Genomic DNA, 19644 nt, shown 5'->3' with positions numbered 1-19644 from the left:
CAATTTCTCAAAATCCCCGAATTTTGAATATCACTTTTGCTTTATAAGTAAATCTTCATTTCGAGGAAGCAATTATGTCATGCCCAATACGTTAGGACATAACAAATTAAGTTCCCAAAAATGATTTTTACTTGTATATTTTAAATAACGAATATTCTCGGTTATTTGGAATTAACAAAGAAAATCGGAATCCAATACGTTAGGGCTCAATTTTCCTCGAAAATCCCTAACTTTGAATATGGTTTTTATTTTAAAAACCTTTGAATCATAAAAAACGATTTTAATGTTTTGACAAAATCAAAATGTATTTGAAAAATGTGTTAAAATGTCAATGCAATAGGAAACAAATATTTTAATTTAAATTATGTGTATACATAAGTATGATATATAAACAATTTTAGCAAATATGTATGTGGATATGAGAGAAAAAACGTAAGTCATAAAAAACAATGATAAAATACATATAAAATATATTAATACATTTTTTTAAAAATGTATAAGTATAATGTATTAGTAAATATAAAAACATGGAAAATATTTATAATAGCCTTGAAAGGAATGCAAAAATATATGTACACGTTATAAAAATGTATAAACATATGAATTATAAAACATGAAAATATAAATATCATAAAAAATATGAATGTATATAAAATATATATAAACTATAAAAATAAAATGATATGATAATAAAATATATACGTACTACATATATGCATTTAAAACATTTAGAATATACATATATATATGCGCACATATATACGTACAATAATAATATAGTAATAATTTTACTAATAAACAATATAAACAATATAATAATAAATAAATAACTAAAAAAAATTAAAGATTAAGTTTCAAAACCAAACGGAATTTGAAAGCTGAATTTGAAAAATAAAAATAAGAAAGGGAGTAATTTAAACACGCGCAACCAGGGGGAGGATCAAAAAAACAATTTACCCAAACCACCCAAAGCATTGCGCAATATTGGACCAATTTGAAACAGTTATAAAATATGTGGTGAAATTTAGAAGAGATAAATAATTTAATTTAAAAGCATTGTAAAAGAAAAGCAATGGACCAATCGCGCAAATGTACCATTTTGAACCCTATAAAATTCCATTTTAAAACCCTAAAATCATTTCCCTTCTGCCATTTGAAGTTGGGCCGTTATCCCCTTCTCTCTTCCGCTCCAAATCCGCTCCCAACCGACCATGACGACGACGGCACCCCGACAGCGCACTACCACCGGTAAGAACCTTTCCCCCTTTGTCCCTTTTGCTTATTTAATATTTTAAAAAAAGAAAAGAAAAACAAAAATGTAACGCCAACAGTAACAAGAACAAAAGAAGAAAATCAAGAATCCTTCACCTTTAAAATCTTTTGCTTTTCTGTCACCTTCCTTTGTATTTTCTTTTCTGTTTTTCAATACCAAATTTTGTCTAAACCCCTTTACAAAAAATAAAAATAAAAATAAAAATTGGTCTTTCTCCAGCCCCCCTCCTTTACAATTTGTTGTATGTATATCCTATTAGTGTTGTTCGTCGCTTCTTTGTTGCAGGTACGTGCATGTGTGAGAGTTGCTACGACGTGGGGCGTTGTTGCGAGGGAAGAACGTGGGTAGTTGCGGCGCCGGCTTGCTAACTGCTAGGGTTTCTGATTTTGTTTTGTTTGGGCCACTCTGTAATTGGGTCAAAAAAATGGGCTTATAATTCGGTTATTGGGTCGGGGTGTTATTGGGTTTAAAACTGGGTCTGTAATTTATTGTATTTTTATTTTAAGGTTTATGTATTTAGGCCCGGGCTAAAATGGCCTATTACACATTTATTAGGAACCTACTAGTGTCACGGGGCTAGACCTTTCGTCTCGCAATCCGTGCGGCCTTAGGCGATCCGTTCGTCCAAACTCGCCCAAGTCAGCCTTACTCCCAAAAGAAAGGATTCTTTTAGAACTCCTCCAAGGCACCAATTTATATAGCGGAAGCGATTGTGCCAAAAGAAGCCACAAGAGAACAACAGAAAGCTAAAGAAAGAAAGCACACAAAGTGTTTGAGTAAATGCTCAAGAATTCTATTACTCTTAAGAATTCAAGTTACAATGGATAATTTACAAATGAGGGGGAGGCTCTCTATTTATAGTTGAGCTCCCCCAAAACCGACGGTCAAGATACATGTACATCGACGGATGAGATTCACTATATCCCTTGATTTTAGGGATTTACAAGATTTACCATATCAAATCTAATCTAATCTTACAAGATATGATTCTATTCTATCTTCTAAGATTAGTTACCAAAATTGCCTAAGTTGCCATGTCTTCATCATTGGGCCAACCAGGCTTCAATCTGATAGGCTTCTTTAGTAGCTCTTTGAATCGGGCCAGTTTTTGTAGGCTGAATGTCCCCCATCTAATCGATAGACCTCCATGGGGCGCTTCTTGCGGCATGGTCACGGGCTTTGTACTTTGGCCCGTGACATTCTCCCCCACCCAATCTCGCAATGCCCTCGTTGTGTTTTCTGGATGACACTGACTTGATTCACTGTGAAACTCTTTCGTTGCCTCAGTTTCTTCCTGACTCGTCTTGCGATCAGGTTGTCCCTTCCTTCGGAACTTATGCCTCGACTTCCGTCGCCTCTTATCTTGAACCGTTCCACTCGTTGGTACATTCTGTTGGCAAGTAGTCTCCACTTTAACTTGCCCAATTTTGACTTGTTTCTGTTGGAATCCCCTCGATTCTCATACCTCGGCTTTGTACCGCCCACAGTTCCTTGGCCTCCTCGCTTATGAACTTTGAAAGGGCCCCTACGACCTTGCCAAGCCAACAAGTCAGAATTCAAAACACTATCAGAGTGTTTGCAATGTACCTTACTCGTAGCATTTACTCGTCTCGACTGTCCTTGCATCGCTCCTTTTCCTTTGAAGCCCGATGCACAACCCACCTTTCCCAAAGGTGTCAGCTCCACAGTCGATCCCGCAGGCTTCATATCGGTCCCTTGCGCTACTAACACTTCCGAAGAGGCTTTCGTAGCATTCCATTTTGCCGATTTAATGTTTCTCCCATACGAAACATCTTCGACTAGTTGGATTGCCGATAACACCTTAGTCCCAACTTTCACATCCCGATGCACCGGCACAATACTCTTTGTTGATGGACCGGTGGTAATATGGATTTGATCGGTCCCTAGTTGCAGAGTTGCCTGAATCCTGACAAGGAAGTTTAAGCCAAGCACAAAATCATAATCATCTAATTGGATTACCTCGAATTCTTCCTTGCTCTTCCATTCGCCGATTTGTAGTTCCACATCACGAACTACTCCCACAGTTGGGGCTTTCTCAGAAGTTGCTACCTTGATCTTCTTATTCGATTTCCTAATCGACAGACCAAGCTTCTTCGCAGCTTTTTCCGACATGAACAAGTCCGATGCTCCCGTATCAATAAGAGCACTCCGCTTCTGACCCGCAATGTTGATGTCTACAAACATCAACCCATTTTCATTCCTCTTCCCAAGAATGAGCACCATCGAATTGACTTTCGATGTGTTTCCCTCGGTAGGCTTCGCCTCCTCCTTCGGCTCATCCTTTTTTGCCGAAACCATCACTTTATTTGGACATTTACGCGCCATGTGTGGTCCTTGACAAAGGAAGCATTTCATCTTCTTCCTCTTGTCCCTTGGGTTATCTAATCCCCGCTTCGCATATCGTGGTTTCCCGTTGCCACTTGTGCTATCAATACTGTTGCCCCATCGCTATGTCCCCTTTCATCTTCTTCATGGTTTCTCTCACCATTGCCTCTTCCATTGGGCTTAGATACCTCAAGCTTGTCTCTTGCCGGATCAAGCTCAACAAAGGACTCTGCTTCGGCCATGGCTACAGTAAGTTTGGTGATTCCTTACCTTCGAAACTCCTGCTTTGCCCACGGCTTTAACCCATCCTCGAACCAATAGAATGCTTCTTTCTCGCTCAAGTCAGAGATTTGAAGCATCAACTCGCTAAATGCCCGCACATACTCCCGAACAGTGTCTTGTTGCGTGAGACGACGCAACTTAGCCCGAGCCTCCTTCTTGGCATATTGAGGGTAAAACTGCTTCTTCAACTCTCTTTGAAACTCCTCCCAAGTTCCAATAGCCGTTCCTCCATGTTTCTCATCCGTGGACCTACGTCGCCACCACAAGAGAGCAACATCAGAAAAGTAAATCGAAGCAGTGTTTACCTTAATGGCATCATCCTCGATGCCCATCGCTCGGAAGTATTGCTCCATTTCCCACAAGAAGTTGTCCACATCCCTCGCGGATCGTGCACCCTTAAACTTCTCCGGTTTGGGAACATCCATTGCATGTTGCTTCGGCCTTGAAGACAACATCTCATTACTCAAAGCGGCTTTGAAAATCGCGAGCTCCCCTTTGAGCTCCTCCATTTCTTTCTGCATGGCTAACACCATATCCTCGAGAGCTTCATCCCACTCTGCCAGCTTTACCTCAGTGGACTCGAGTAATTCTGTTATCTTTTCCCTATTTGCACCGAGAGAATCCAACACAAAATCTCTGAGTTGCTCCTCCATTGAGTCTAACCCATCTGTGCGTCCCTCGACCAATTCAAGCGTCTCTTTCACGTTCCCTACGGATTCCTCAAGATTGACCACTCGATTCTCCAAAGCTGTCAGCATTTCCCTCGAGCGACTGGCTTTTCTAGCCCTCCCACGGGTCTCCATTGGCTCACTCTGACCAACGACTTCTTTCGACATCCCAACAGTGCCTTCGAACCACTCGAATAACTTGGTTCAAAACTTGGCTCTGATACCACTTGTCACGGGGCTAGACCTTTCGTCTCGCAATCCGTGCGGCCTTAGGCGATCCGTTCGTCTAAACTCGCCCAAGTCAGCCTTACTCCCAAAAGAGAGGATTCTTTTAGAACTCCTCCAAGGCACCAATTTATATAGCGGAAGCGATTGTGCTAAAAGAAGCCACAAGAGAACAACAGAAAGCTAAAGAAAGAAAGCACACAAAGTGTTTGAGTAAATGCTCAAGAATTCTATTACTCTTAAGAATTCAAGTTACAATGGATAATTTACAAATGAGGGGGAGGCTCTCTATTTATAGTTGAGCTCGCCCAAAACCGACGGTCAAGATACATGTACATCGACGGATGAGATTCACTATATCCCTTGATTTTAGGGATTTACAAGATTTACCATATCAAATCTAATCTAATCTTACAAGATATGATTCTATTCTATCTTCTAAGATTAGTTACCAAAATTGCCTAAGTTGCCATGTCTTCATCATTGGGCCAACCAGGCTTCAATCTGATAGGCTTCTTTAGTAGCTCTTTGAATCGGGCCAGTTCTTGTGGGCTGAATGTCCCCCATCTAATCGATAGACCTCCATGGGGCGCTTCTTGCGGCATGGTCACGGGCTTTGTACTTTGGCCCGTGACACTAGGATTAAATCGAAATCATAGGAAATTTTTCGCAAAATTCTAAATATATATATATATAAATTTAAAAAAAAAATTTATTTCCGAATTAGGTGCAGGATTCATACGGGCGTATCACATAACAAATCTTTTTATAAGAAATTACATAATTGAAACCTTTCCACTCTTTCATAAGCTCAATTATATTTTCATCTAAGCACTTACCATTCCAATGCACCTTATAATTAAACATATTACCATTCAACAGTAATTTGGCACTTGCCTAAACTTCAAGCAACAACATTGGTTAGCGTACTTTAATATTGACAAACTTATTTTCTCACCATGTCTCACTTAAATTTATTACTTATCCTAATACACATAATTTTCCTTGTATCAACGTATCAAAGATAGTCTCATATTTTCATGTCATGATACATATTATTTTCTTGTTGTTTCTTCTTAAATATAAATCATTCAATTCATTTTGACAATATTTCATGTACCATAATTTTCTATAAGTTCAATGTATATGTATTCCAGTAGCAGTTCATAATCTTGAATATGCATAATTATCAGGCAAGTTTCACATACATGTATGTCAAAACCATTTTTTTGAAAAACAAAAAAAAATTTGTTTTAGTCGACTTAAAAATGAAACGAAAAATTAGAGTCGCCACGGATCTTTTAAAGAGGTGTGATTAGATCACCTTGAAAACGATTTTAGGTCTACGAATTTTGAGATAATGGGTTCAGGAGTCGGTTACGCACGAGGAAAGGTTAGCACCCTCGTAACGCCCAAAGTTGGTACCGAATTGATTGATTAATGTCTTAGTGTAGAGAATTTGAAAAGATTTTAAAATACAATCCTTCCTTTTTATTAATGTTAATTTTATAAAAGATGCTTGGATAAATTGAGGCGAATGCAAGAGACCTTCTCGTCTCAGAGTAATAAAACATCACACCCAATACATTAGGACACGACATTTTTAGTCCTCGAGAATAAGCTTGTCTTTTGATTTTCAAAACTCTCGCGGTGAAGTTAAAAAGGGATATTCAATTTGTAACACCCCTTACCCGTATCCAACACCGGAATAGGGTACGAGGCATTACCAAAACACATACACTTGTAAACGTATTTAACCGAGTTATAAAATTTCATCAAAATTAAAACTTTCAAAATAATTAACATGTTTCTATAACTTTTCACAATATATCATCGAAATATTATAATCATAATAATTAGGGCCTGCGAGACCCGATACATACTCATGCAATTTAATGCTTCATTTCCATTTCATTCAATTCGCAATTTCTCATGCTCATAATTTAAATCATATCACTAGCAATTTCCATTTAATTCACGTACAATTCAATGACATCAAATTCAAAACTAATACGTATTTACCATTTAACTCAATGTTTATTGATTATACCATTCAATAACACATTTATGAAATTCTCAATTTAGCAATGAAAATATCACTTTAGTTTGAATAACAACATCGTCCTGATATAAATACACTACCACTTATCCATTTACTTTAATTCTTTTGGGCCCATTTGTCACTTACCATCCTTAATCAAATTAGGGAACGATCACGGAAAATTGAGTACTTCACTTTCACTTTGCCATAGTATAACTATGGTCTTACGTATGATCAATTATCACTTGTCCCTGATCAGATAAGTGTAGCCACCTATCACTTTGTTTCTTGATCAGATAAGTGTAGCCACTTATCACTTTGTCTCTTGATCAGATAAGTGTAGCTAAAGCTATCACTTATCACTTTGTCTCTTGATCAGATAAGTATAGCCGAAGCTATCACTTATCACTTTTCACTTGTCACTTGATCAGATAAGTGTAGCCGAAGCTATCACTTATCACTTTGTTTCTTGATCAGATAAGTGTAGCCACTTATCACTTTGTCTCTTGATCAGATAAGTGTAGCTAAAGCTATCACTTATCACTTTGTCTCTTGATCAGATAAGTATAGCCGAAGCTATCACTTATCACTTTTCACTTGTCACTTGATCAGATAAGTGTAGCCGAAGCTATCACTTATCACTTTGTCACTTGATCAGATAAGTATAGCCGAAGCTATTACTTATCACTTTCCACTTGTCACTTGATCAGATAAGTGTAGCTAAAGCTACCACTTATCACTTTGTCACTTGATCAGAAGTACTCAAATCCGGCGTTCCGCTCAATTTGATCATTTATTCATATATCAGGCTTACCAACATGTGTTAATTCATAAACCATTCATGGTATTATTTCATGCCAAATCATATACTGAATATACCATACACACATACTATGAAACTTTATTTTCACACATGAGCTTAAACCATGATCAATAATGCACAAAAATAAGCATCATTCATATTTCATTGTTTATGAGTTATAATCAAACATATGACCATTTATACACGAATCATTCATATATTTCCCAATTTTCCTCCTCCTCCTCTCCATTCCACATCCTTAATGTGTATAACACACTTAAACAACATTAACCATAATTTCAATATTCACTAACATGTATATTCAAAGTTGTTTATCCGAGTCAGAGTCACTAAATTATTTTTATCCGGAGCTACAGAGCTCCAAATTAAGATCCGTTAATTTTCCCTGAAACTAGACTCACATATCTTCATACCATAAAATTTTCATAATTTTTGGTTCAGCCAAATAGTACAGTTTATTCTTTAAAGTTTCCCCTGTTTCGCTGTCTGACAGTTCCGACCACTCTTCACTAAAAATTAATTATCTCATTGTACAGAATTCGGATGATGTTTTAGCTTGTTTCTTATAAAAATAGACTCATTAAGGATTCTAACCATATAAACTATAACTCATAATCATTTTTGTACAATTTTTAATGATTTTCCAAAGTCAGAACAGGGGAACCCGAATTCATTCTGACCTTGTCTCACAAAATCTATTATATCTCATGATTTACAATTCCATTGCTCACATCATTTCTTTTATAAGAAACTAGACTCAATAAGCTTTAGTTTCACATTTTATTCATCCTCTAATTCAATCTCTACAATTTTTGGTGATTTTTCAAAGTTACACTACTGCTGCTGTCCAAAACTGCTTTAGTGCAAAATGTTGATTTCCATTTTGCCCCAAATTTCACAGTTTATACAATTCGGTCCTTTCTCAATTAACCCCTCAATTAATCTAATTTTCTCAATTAGTTCTTTACTAGACATTATAAGTTGTTACACAACTATTGAAATTCAGAATTTCCACATATAACTCTATCTTCAAACTCTTTTACTATTAGGTCCCAAACATTCACTTTCTATTCAATTCTTTCAATAAAATCAGCATATGAACAATTTAAAGCTCTAATTTCATGCTAAATCATCATATACTTCCAGCACATATTCATATCAACTTTCAACTTCTTTCATAAAATCAAAAACTAATGGATTTAACAAGTGGGCCTAGTTGTAAAAGTCATAAAAATACAAAAATTTCAAGAAATAGTCAAGAATTGAACTTACTTGTAATAAAAATATGAAGAACCAGCTTGAAGAAGCCCTTCCATGGTGTTTTAGCTGATGAGAATTCAGAAAAATGAAGAGAAATCTAGATAATTCCACTTGGGTCCTAACTTTATTAAGCAAATTTTGCAATTTTCCAATTTTGCCCTTAATTCTCCTTACTTTCTTGCTGATTTCATGCCTCTGCCGTCCAGCCCAAATAGACCTTGGGTCTATTTGCCTTTTAAGCCCTCTTCCTTTTATCATTTAAGCTATTTAATCATTTCCCAAAATTTTGCATTTGTTACAATTTAGTCCTTTTTGTTCAATTAATTATCGGAACTTTAAAATTTCTTAACGAAACTTTAATACTAACTTTTTAACACTCCATAAATATTTATAAAAATATTTATGGCTCAGTTTAAAATCCCCGAGGTCTTGATACCTCATTTCGATTCTAATTATTTTAATATTTATTTCTAGTGCACTATTCACTATTTCAAAAATTTTCCTAACTTCATATTTAACTTATACTTACTAAATTAATAATATTTTCTACCCATTTGTCGAATTTAGTGATCTCGAATCACCGTTCCGACACCTCTGAAAATTCAAGCCATTACATTTTTTTTTCGTCGGATTTGTGGTCCCGAAACCACTGTTCCGACTAAGCCTAAATCGGGCTATTACAACTCTCCCCCCCTTTAGGGATTTTCGTCCCCGAAAATCTTACCAGATGGTAGGTTAATGATTTACTTCCACAGTATATTCAAATTCACACATGATTTTGGATTTTCATATCTTTTACAGATAATCACATAGATTCATAAGAAAATCAGGATAGCGATATTTCAGCATCTGAAGCTACATAAAGTATCGAAAAATTACAATCCATATAGAATGATATCCATTTTGATAACCTGAGTAGTTTTCAGAACTATCAAATATTTCTCTCTTTTTATATTGTCCTCATTTTCTAATTCATTCACTTTTCCGACCACATTATTATTCTCCCGTACACGAACTTCTGTAACACTACACTCGTAAGCTTATTCAACCAAAATCTCACAAATTTCATTGTAACATTTTACTAATATGGGGGTGAGTGTAGTAAAGCCTTAAATTTATCTTACACATAAATGCGCATAACACATACCATCACAAATAGCCAATTCATTACTAAGTTCACATTCTCAAAGCATTTAATAAACATTTGCTTTTAATCACTTTTGTTCTCAACACAAAATTCTAACTCAAATCACTAATTCACAATCAAAATTTCTATATAGCATCATAATCCAAATATCATAACTCATATGCTTGTATAATTATAACATTCATCAATAAAAAAATGTTTTATTCTTTGATCCATACCTTTATGAGTTTCAACTCATAATCAATACATTTTCACTCAAACATTTTAGTATTTATTTCTATACTATTAGAATTAACTCAGTTGAAAAATATATCTGTCTCATCAAGATAATTTTCGTCATAGAACAATACTGATAAGGGGGTGATGGTGAAGTCATAAATCTTTCAACTTGCTCTCATAGATACATATATATATATATGATTTTGTATTCATCATCAATGTAATACCATCATAACCACGTAATTCATTCCAAGCAAATTAATACATCTATTTATTACAAATGTTTTCTGTCACTCACAATTTCACACAACGAATTTACTTACTCAAGCTCAACGTTAATATCTATTTAAATTCCAATACTTGGCTTCTATTTTACTTACCGACATTTGCCAAATTAGAGAACGTCTTACGGAATTGTGTACTTCGTTTTCTCGATGCCATAGTCCAACTATGGTCTTACACGTAATCACAAATCACATACCGATGCCATAGCCCAACTATGGTCTTACACGAAATCACATATCACTTACCGATGCCATAGCCCAGCTATGGTCTTACACGGAATCACATATCACACATATCACTTACCGATGCCATAGCCCAGCTATGGTCTTACACGGAATCACATAATCACATGTTCACATGTTGCCATGGTCAAACCATGGTCTTTTCCGTCAATTCATCACATATCACTGAACGAAAGTACTCATTCCTGCGTTCTACTCAATTTGACTTCCAATTCAATTTTTCATACTATTATAATATTCATGGTTTAGACATAAAACAAAATATCTTATTATCTTTAATTTAACAATTAAACATAAGATTCTATCATATGAACATACTAATTTCACTTATTCAAGCAGATGTACATACACACGTTCCATCTATTTAAGTAAATTTGCTTATCATATTCACTTAATCAAATATGTTGAGCACATAGCATTATATAATCACCAACATACTTGGATGAGCTTGTCACAACATAAACTTTTTTTTTAACTTATAGTCATCTCTTTTCATACATGAACACATCCATATCACAAATTTTTATACTTACCTTTCCAAATTCCAACATAACGTGAGCATATTTCATTTATCTCAATATCATTTTTAGCATTATCAAAAATAGCTCGATTGAAAATCATCTCTGTCTTAACAAAGCAATTTCGTTAGAGCCCGGAGATATCACATCATCAAGAGTAATAACGTGGCATGTATAGCTAGGCTCACATATGCTACGTTTGGTCCGAGAACCGACTAAACCGTAGCTCTGATACCACTAAATGTAACACCCCTTACCCGTATCCAACACCGGAATAGGGTACGAGGCATTACCAAAACACATACACTTGTAAACGTATTTAACCGAGTTATAAAATTTCATCAAAATTAAAACTTTCAAAATAATTAACATGTTTCTATAACTTTTCACAATATATCATCGAAATATTATAATCATAATAATTAGGGCCTGCGAGACCCGATACATACTCATGCAATTTAATGCTTCATTTCCATTTCATTCAATTCGCAATTTCTCATGCTCATAATTTAAATCATATCACTAGCAATTTCTATTTAATTCACGTACAATTCAATGACATCAAATTCAAAACTAATACGAATTTACCATTTAACTCAATGTTTATTGATTATACCATTCAATAACACATTTATGAAATTCTCAATTTAGCAATGAAAATATCACTTTAGTTTGAATAACAACATCGTCCTGATATAAATACACTACCACTTATCCATTTACTTTAATTCTTTTGGGCCCATTTGTCACTTACCATCCTTAATCAAATTAGGGAACGGTCACGGAAAATTGAGTACTTCACTTTCACTTTGCCATAGTATAACTATGGTCTTACGTATGATCAATTATCACTTGTCCCTGATCAGATAAGTGTAGCCACCTATCACTTTGTTTATTGATCAGATAAGTGTAGCCACTTATCACTTTGTTTCTTGATCAGATAAGTGTAGCCACTTATCACTTTGTCTCTTGATCAGATAAGTGTAGCTAAAGCTATCACTTATCACTTTGTCTCTTGATCAGATAAGTATAGCCGAAGCTATCACTTATCACTTTTCACTTGTCACTTGATCAGATAAGTGTAGCCGAAGCTATCACTTATCACTTTGTTTCTTGATCAGATAAGTGTAGCCACTTATCACTTTGTCTCTTGATCAGATAAGTGTAGCTAAAGCTATCACTTATCACTTTGTCTCTTGATCAGATAAGTATAGCCGAAGCTATCACTTATCACTTTTCACTTGTCACTTGATCAGATAAGTGTAGCCGAAGCTATCACTTATCACTTTGTCACTTGATCAGATAAGTATAGCCGAAGCTATTACTTATCACTTTCCACTTGTCACTTGATCAGATAAGTGTAGCTAAAGCTACCACTTATCACTTTGTCACTTGATCAGAAGTACTCAAATCCGGCGTTCCGCTCAATTTGATCATTTATTCATATATCAGGCTTACCAACATGTGTTAATTCATAAACCATTCATGGTATTATTTCATGCCAAATCATATACTGAATATACCATACACACATACTATGAAACTTTATTTTCACACATGAGCTTAAACCATGATCAATAATGCACAAAAATAAGCATCATTCATATTTCATCGTTTATGAGTTATAATCAAACATATGACCATTTATACACGAATCATTCATATATTTCCCAATTTTCCTCCTCCTCCTCTCCATTCCACATCCTTAATGTGTATAACACACTTAAACAACATTAACCATAATTTCAATATTCACTAACATGTATATTCAAAGTTGTTTATCCGAGTCAGAGTCACTAAATTATTTTTATCCGGAGCTACAGAGCTCCAAATTAAGATCCGTTAATTTTCCCTGAAACTAGACTCACATATCTTCATACCATAAAATTTTCATAATTTTTGGTTCAGCCAAATAGTACAGTTTATTCTTTAAAGTTTCCCCTGTTTCGCTGTCTGACAGTTCCGACCACTCTTCACTAAAAATTAATTATCTCATTGTACAGAATTCGGATGATGTTTTAGCTTGTTTCTTATAAAAATAGACTCATTAAGGATTCTAACCATATAAACTATAACTCATAATTATTTTTGTACAATTTTTAATGATTTTCCAAAGTCAGAACAGGGGAACCCGAATTCATTCTGACCTTGTCTCACAAAATCTATTATATCTCATGATTTACAATTCCATTGCTCACATCATTTCTTTTATAAGAAACTAGACTCAATAAGCTTTAGTTTCACATTTTATTCATCCTCTAATTCAATCTCTACAATTTTTGGTGATTTTTCAAAGTTACACTACTGCTGCTGTCCAAAACTGCTTTAGTGCAAAATGTTGATTTCCATTTTGCCCCAAATTTCACAGTTTATACAATTCGGTCCTTTCTCAATTAACCCCTCAATTAATCTAATTTTCTCAATTAGTACTTTACTAGACATTATAAGTTGTTACACAACTATTGAAATTCAGAATTTCCACATATAACTCTATCTTCAAACTCTTTTACTATTAGGTCCCAAACATTCACTTTCTATTCAATTCTTTCAATAAAATCAGCATATGAACAATTTAAAGCTCTAATTTCATGCTAAATCATCATATACTTCCAGCACATATTCATATCAACTTTCAACTTCTTTCATAAAATCAAAAACTAATGGATTTAACAAGTGGGCCTAGTTGTAAAAGTCATAAAAATACAAAAATTTCAAGAAATAGTCAAGAATTGAACTTACTTGTAATAAAAATATGAAGAACCAGCTTGAAGAAGCCCTTCCATGGTGTTTTAGCTGATGAGAATTCAGAAAAATGAAGAGAAATCTAGATAATTCCACTTGGGTCCTAACTTTATTAAGCAAATTTTGCAATTTTCCAATTTTGCCCTTAATTCTCCTTACTTTCTTGCTGATTTCATGCCTCTGCCGTCCAGCCCAAATAGACCTTGGGTCTATTTGCCTTTTAAGCCCTCTTCCTTTTATCATTTAAGCTATTTAATCATTTCCCAAAATTTTGCATTTGTTACAATTTAGTCCTTTTTGTTCAATTAATTATCGGAACTTTAAAATTTCTTAACGAAACTTTAATACTAACTTTTTAACACTCCATAAATATTTATAAAAATATTTATGGCTCAGTTTAAAATCCCCGAGGTCTTGATACCTCATTTCGATTCTAATTATTTTAATATTTATTTCTAGTGCACTATTCACTATTTCAAAAATTTTCCTAACTTCATATTTAACTTATACTTACTAAATTAATAATATTTTCTACCCATTTGTCGAATTTAGTGATCTCGAATCACCGTTCCGACACCTCTGAAAATTCAAGCCATTACATTTTTTTTTTCGTCGGATTTGTGGTCCCGAAACCACTGTTCCGACTAAGCCTAAATCGGGCTATTACACAATTGCCTTTAGTCAGATGAAAAATTGAAACCCAATACGTTAGGGCACAATTTCTCAAAATTCCTAGCATTGAATATGACCCTTATTATTTTTTAAAATCTTCATTTCGAGAAAACGACATGTCACATCCAATACATTAGGACATGACGTGTCGAATTCTCGCAAATGAATTTTTGGTTTATGGGTTTTGATTGAAGAAAATTTTCGATTATTTAGATTCAATGAGGAAAATTGGAACCCAATACGTTAGGGCTCCATTCCCTCGAGGATTCCAAAATTTGAGTATTGCGTTATTTTTAAAGTTTTTGGATAGATTGGTTTCGATACCTAAATGATATTAAACGTGATTCTTTTGAGGTGAATAAAGCGCGATGGAATGACAATGCGAAGTGATAATTCGTAGGCCAAAGTATACACTAGTGAACACAAATAACCCTTAAATATAGATAGCAACACAATACATACATACACAAGCAATAGTCCCATATAATATCCATACCAATATCAACAATTAAAGGCTAAATGAATTGGAAAATTAATCTCGAATGGAACATAATGCAAATTGATACAAAAAAACATAACAAAGAGAAGAATTGAAAATTGTATGAATAAAAGAATTTAAATAAAATACACAAAGGTTTGAAATATAAAAATATCAATAAAAATAAATAATATGTGAATGAACTTTAAGGTCAATATTATAACAATATATAAAATAATGTATATGAGTTAATTTAAACAAATAATAGAACGAAAAAACTTCATATAATAGTATATATAGCAACAGGTATAGATAAGAAATATACATATATATAGTTTAAAATTAAATAATATATATTACGTAGGTACATATATGTATAATAAAACAGTTTAAAAAATAATAATAAAGAAAAAAGTAATATATATAAATAGGTAGATAGAAAATAATCAAATATAATAATGTCAATAACAATAATAAATAGTAATAAAAATAAAAATAGTCAATTAATCAATAAATTAATGAAAAAAACAAATGTAAAAAAAAGGGAAATTAAATCGCAATTAAACCTAAATTGACAAGAAAATCATAGAATTAAAACAAAGTGGGGGACCAATAAAGAAATTAATCCAGGTTTCCGAAACGCTGTGTTTAACACGGGACCAAAATGAAACACAAATAAAATTACGCGGCTAATTTAAAAGAAAAAGAAAAGAAAGAAAAAAAGGACCAAATTGAAAATCATCGCAAAAGAGGAGGGACCGCGTGCGTAGATAGCTCGTCGAAGCAAAACACGCGGATCCTCCCCTTAGGTCGGGTCACCGTGCTGGTACAGGCCATTAAACGGTGTCGTTTCGACACCTGAAGACCTTACTTCAAACGGCGTCGTTTCCCTTTGTTACTTAAAACAAATGTTTTCTTAAAAACACTTCTACTTTATTTCTTAGAAACAAACAGAAAAAAAACCTCTGCTAGGGTTTTATCCTTAACCCTTTTAACGCCACCGCCAGTCTGCCACCTCTCCGCCGCGATTACTCCGTCAACGGTGGTCAGAGTGGCATCCCTAGGGGCTTTTTAGCTCCTCCTCGAGCGAATCCGAAGGCTTTTCAAGGTAAACCTTCTCCTTTCTCTTTTGTTTACACACGATTAAAAAAATAAAAAGAAAATGGTAGAGAAAAATGAATAAGAAAAAAGAAAAGATCACCTTTTGAAACCGTTTTTTTATTGCTTTTTTTTCAAATATTTTTGCTACAATCTTTGTGGGTCTGTTTTTTTTTTCTTATAGATTTTTTTAAATCGGCCTTTATAGTGCCGAAAAATCCAAAAGAAATAATCAAAATCTGAAATTTTTTACAACTATTATCTGTCCTTTTTTGTTTGGTGCTGCATTGTTCGTCTTTCGTTTGTTGCAGGAATGGCCCTACGATGACGTGGCACGGCGTAGCGCGTGGAGGCGAGGGGAGAACGGCGCTGGAAGTTGTTGCGGCGCTCGTGCTAGGGCTGAATGCCTAGGGTTTCTTTTTCTCTTTGGTGTTGGTCCGTATGTATTCGGGTTTGGGCTTGGGTTTTTGTGGGTTATTGTAAACGGTTTTGGGTCACTGTAATATGGACATCTTGGACATTTAATATATATATATATTTGTTTTTATTATCCATATTGGGCCGGGCAATATTGGGCCATTATAATGTATTTTTCATGTCATATTTCAGTATATCAAATAATTATCATTTCTATGTATTTCAAGTTTAATTTCATAATTTTAAGTACTTATCATTTTCTATTTTTATCCCATTGAATTTCTCGGAATTTCGATGGATTTTCAAGGGTACACTTTAGTTTACAAATTCGGGTCCGTCAATTCATATTCATGTGCGCACATTTTCCAATTCAGAGAGCACACTCCCGCGAACCTCATTTCTTACAGCTGGATTACCAGTCCAGGCTAAATCCCCTGTAATATAAACTCATAGAGTATTGTCGAGATTACCAGTCCAGGCTAAATCCCCTGCAATGACAATTACTCTAATGAGCTTGGATCTGAATTACCAGTCCAGGCTAAATTCAGACCCTAATTTGGATTACCCGTCCGGGCTAAATCCATTTTTCACATATTCTTCGGGAGGGTTATATCAAGATCACCCGTCCGGGCTAGATCTTTTTCACACATATTCTTCGGGAGGGCTATATCAGGATAGGATCACCCATCCGGGCTAGATCCTTTTTACCGTCAATTCCTTTTCAGAGATCCATCGAATTTTTCCTTCCATTCAACTGGGATTTCTTCCCCTTTTTATCAAATGTATCAATGTTTTATCAATTTTCATACAATGAACATTCAAATCATATTCACATCAATAACAACATTTCAAGCATTTAAGAATATAATTCAAGTTACACGAACTTACCTCGTTACTTTTCGTGTTTACAATTTCACTAATCCGATGTCTTTTCTTTTCCACGTTCAAGTCTCATATTTGAGTCATTCGGATCTTTATAAATAAATTTGATCATCATTTTTATTCATTTCATATTCTCATACATTCAATTAATGCTCTAGGCAAGATTACTATTTTGCCCCTAAGCTTTTAATTAATGACGATTTTTAATCCTTAGGCTCTGAAAAATAAATAAATAAACAATCCAATTCATGCAATTTGGTCATTTTTGAAATTTTTACAAAATTACTCATAAAGTTTTACTTTTATTCAATTTAGTCCCTGAACTTAAAACGTGCAAATTATCCATGCTAGCTAAATATTCATATATATATATATATTTTTTTTTTCCTCCTCCTCCTCTCCATTCCACATCCTTAATTTATATAACATGCTTATAAGTAACATTATCAATGATTTCACTATTTACTTGTAAATTTATTCAAAGCTGTCTATTTTAGTCATGGTCACTAAATTATTTTTATCTTGAGATAAAGAAATCCAAATAAGCATAAGTAAATTTTCCCTGAAACTAGACTCACATATCTTATTACCATAAAATTTTCAGAATTTTTGGTTTAGCCAATAAGTACATTTTATTCTTTAAAGTCACCTCTATTTTGCTGTCTGACAGTTCCGACCCTTCTTCACTACAACTTAATTATCTCCTCGTACGGGATTCGAATGATGTTACCGTTTGTTTCTATTAAAAATAGAATAATTCAGAATTTTAGATATATAAATTTAAGCCCATAATTATTTTTATTAAATTTTTTATGATTTTCCAAAATCAGAATAGGGGAACCCGAAATCATTCTGACATTGTCTCACAAAATTTATTATGTCTCATGATTTACAATTTCATTACTTACACCGTTTCTTCTATGAGAAACTAGGCTCAATAAGATTTAATTCTATATTTTTTTCATCCTCTAATTAAATTTATATAATTTTTGGAAAATTTTCAAAGTCAGATTACTGCTATCTCAAAACTGTTTTAATGTAAAATGTTGATAACTAAATTTATAACACTTTCCTTTCCTTTCTCTTCAATATTTTCTATCGCTTTCTCTTATTTCCCTTTACTAACATAACAAGAATATAGAACCTTATATAAGGAAACTCTACATTAACATTAATTTCCTACTTTTTCAATAATATTAAACTCAAAAATATATTGAAATCTTAGGGTCCGTTTGATTGCCAGTAAAATGTTTTCCGTAAAATGATTTCTGGAAAATGTTTTACTTTTCTGTAAAATGATTTACCAGAAAATATTTTATGGTGTTTGATTGAATCTGTGTAAAATATTTTCTGTTGTTTGGCAGATTTCCTGAAAATATTTTCCGGAAAAGTTTTTTTACATATATTAATATATATTAATAATTTTTTATATTTTAAATTATTTTTACATATATTGCAATGATTTATTTATAATAATACTCAATTATTAAGCTACAATATTAATCGTTAAATTGAAAAAAACTAATATCAAATAAATTATTTGTAATTGTGTTAAAAAAACTAGTATTGAATAATTATAAATTGCTTCGAAACCACAATGAGTACTAGAAATTAATAATATTATCCAAATACATAATTAGTAGTACACCACATAGTAACAACATTGTCCAAGTGCATAATATACCTTAAAAAGGAACATGCTTCGAAAGTAGCTTCTAAATTTGAACTACTGTGAATTGTTAAACACAGGTCCAAAGTCGTAACAAACTACTTCATTGTCTCACCATAAGCCCCAAGTCATTTTCATTGTCTATTACACAAGAACCACTTACTGGTGTAGCACACGTATTTTCCGGGGAATGATGAAGGTCCAATGGGTAAGTGTAGTTTTACTGCGAAACAAGACTACCATCGGGTGAAAAACTGGCTGTCGAAGAAGAATTCTGCATACTGGACGATGAATCAAGGGTGCAGTATCGCTCCAGGTTAGGAACTGAATGTTACACACTATTGCTGCCATCATCAG

General features: G+C 33.8%; 1 long non-coding RNA gene across 1 annotated transcript; it reads left to right on the top strand.

Moving 5' to 3' along the window:
• The first annotated feature begins 1152 nt into the window (after positions 1-1152).
• Positions 1153-1822, top strand: LOC107947527 (uncharacterized). The gene is made up of 2 exons (XR_001697155.2): positions 1153-1248; positions 1559-1822. It is a non-coding gene; the product is annotated as an uncharacterized lncRNA (long non-coding RNA).
• Positions 1823-19644: the final 17822 nt, after the last annotated feature.

This window comes from Gossypium hirsutum, chromosome D12, assembly GCF_007990345.1.
Source record: "Gossypium hirsutum isolate 1008001.06 chromosome D12, Gossypium_hirsutum_v2.1, whole genome shotgun sequence".
NCBI lineage: Eukaryota > Viridiplantae > Streptophyta > Magnoliopsida > Malvales > Malvaceae > Gossypium > Gossypium hirsutum.
This window is presented reverse-complemented; position numbering and strand designations above follow the sequence as displayed.